This window comes from Mus caroli, unplaced genomic scaffold (assembly GCF_978045245.1).
Source record: "Mus caroli unplaced genomic scaffold, Mus_caroli_1 scaffold_17, whole genome shotgun sequence".
In the NCBI taxonomy this organism is placed as follows: Eukaryota; Metazoa; Chordata; class Mammalia; order Rodentia; family Muridae; genus Mus; species Mus caroli.
In genome coordinates, this window is record NW_028227272.1 from 86,330,658 (window position 1) to 86,333,568 (window position 2,911).

Consider the following 2,911-nt stretch of genomic DNA (forward strand, 5'->3'; position numbering starts at 1 on the left):
ATCACAACCGTCTGTAACTCTAGCTCCAGGTAATCAGACATCCTCCTCTAGCCTCTATGAGCCTTACACACATACACACACACATGCACACACACACACACACACATGCACCTCAAAATAATTTTAAAGTGGGTTTTAAATTAGTTTTTACCACCAAAATAAATGTGTAAGTTCATAGATCTGTCAACTGGTTCCATTCAATCATTACATAGTTTCTGTAGGGTACTCTTTCCTGTCTTCCCAAAATAACATCCAACGGATGTGTTTATTCACAATAGTTGTGTTGGGTTTCTATAGTTTAGACACTAATACATGTAAATTTGCAGTGAGGTTTCTATTCACCTTTACAGCCATTCATATGATAAACAGGGTTCTAACACAATTACTCATTCACTCACAACTCCTTACTTGAGCTTCTCATGGATATATCACCCTGAATCTTCATACTTAACTTTACACAGTTTTAAGTCTTATATGATTTTCCTGAGCACTCCCATGAAATACAATAACACCTAAAACTAAAGGCCTCTTTGCTCAATGAGATTATCAGAAGACATAAATAAAACCATATGACAATTAGGGAAAGTTCAATATCAGAAAACATTAGGTTATCATAAATAACCATTATAATATATGATAAAACTCTACACAATGCTGTAAAACTACAGAAGAGTTTCAAATTATGAAGATTTTAGAAGGAGTATGAACAGATTAGAAATTATGCTTAAGATAATAATACTGTAATCTGTAATTTAAAATAAGGAAGTTACTGATCCAGCAACAATCTTTCCACTATCTTGTGATCAGGAATTTAAGAGAGGATTGCCACCATCATATTTCTTGTCGTTAAGAGCCAAAAGAGAACATAAGGAAAGTTTTGGAAGTAATGAATATATTGGCACTTTGGTTGCCATGTTGGATCTGAGGATTTATTCATTGATCCAAACCCCCAAAATTAATTATGTTAAATAAGTGTATTTCTTTATATCAATTAAACTTTCCTAAACCTGGTTAATTACTAACCCCCCCCCAAAAAACCCACACAAATATACCTTTTAATGCAGTTACTGAACATGGAAGACCTTCCCCTACAGCATAGATGGTGACTGAATGATAATCAGATGTTGTGGACTTTACCTGGAGGTCTGGGAAAGTGGATGATAGAAAGAGTACACAGAGGGCATGTAGGTACCAGGGTGGGCAATACTAACCTATAGTATGCCATATATGGCAAGTATTTCCTGAAGTAGCTTATGCATCAGTAGTGAAGACAAATAAAATTGTTCTCAGGCAATAAGTCTAAAGCATAAAAGAAAAGACTAGAAGAATTTTAAATTTGCTGACTCATCTTCCAATTCACCCTTTGATACATGATCTTTAATAATGAATACAGACTTAAGCTTTCTCAAGAGAAGATGCACACACACATTGAAGAAGGTGTTGGTTTTCCTAGCTTTGGGGTTGAGATGATGAAGGGGAGAAGAGATTGTTGGCCAAGTGTCTCTGAGATCTTGTGGAGTCTGGGGTTCTGAAAGTTCTAGCTATTAAGTCTGTCATGACTGTTCTATCTAAAATATTTTCCTAGGAAAAGTCATGAAACAGTGTCATACGCAAATACAGATGTGTGTGCAAATACAGTTTAAATATGAATGGAAATGTACAGCTTCATCTATAACCTGCAGTAAACAAAACCATGGGATACTGACCAAAGAATAGAAAGTTCTATATGTGCCACACACTCTGGTGGAGTTAGCTTGACAGGCGAAAGCTTGGAAGCTATCTCATGAGGAAAAGAGTTTCGTGGAAGCTCCCTCCTGGAGTCTGGCGAAAGCTTGGGTCAGTTTGACAAGTGGAAGTTTGGAAGCTGCCCACGAGGAAAAGTTTCACAGAAATTCCCTCCTAGAGTCTGGCGTTCCCTCTAAACCATAAATTAATTTTCCACTCCCGTGTTAGTCTAGTGTATGGATTCACGTGCCCTCTATTAAGCATTACCCTATTATAAGTGCCTTTTAAGATTGAATTCTGACATAGCTAAAGCCTCTCCCAGTGTTCCAAGATCCCAGATTACAGCAAGTTAAAAAAAAAAAAAAAAAAACCCTGGTGCTATTAACACTAAAGTGTAAAATTCTTGCCTGTCACTAGGCTGATCCTAGGCAGGGCTGCTAATCTCTATTGTAAACATTTATTTGATTCCTGCAAATTCCTTTCGCAGTCATTCTCTTGTATCTGGAAAACTTCAATGTACCTTGCCTGATATGAATTGCAATTCCTGGTATTTTCTATGCTATAAAAAATTCCGATGCTCGACTTGACATTACATTCAGATTCAACACCTCTCCTGTGTGTATCTGTTTGTCAATTTAATCCTACGCTTTGCCCACCTGCCCAAGAGACCCGTTCCACGCAGACACAGGGACCCAGTGGGTCTACGGCATATATGCAACTACCAAAAGAAGCATTCATTAAATAAACCTTACTTCCCACTACCACAGTGCTCCTTCAAACTTCCAGGATCTCATAAATACTACAGTCAGTCATCACCGACACAAAGGACACAAATTCCAAAACAAATGAAATGCACTGACTGAAGAAGTATTACTTCCAACTATGAAGTACCTCTGTGCTGCATAAAAAAAAAAAAAAAAACAGGGTAGAAGAAATAGGAAATGTTGATTCATATTTTGTATGTAATTGACAATCTTTAGTCTTTGATGCCCATAAAGGAAGGATTTATAGTATCTCAACAACAAGTTCTCCGAGTGTCAATAGCTACCTACCCTGTGTGTGAGTGTAGGACTGACAGAACGGAGCACTTTTATGGAGAGATCTTGAAATACTTCATTTATTTAAAAAACTTATTTTATTTTTAATCACGTGTATTGTCTGTGTGCTCTGTATAGGTCTATGCGCA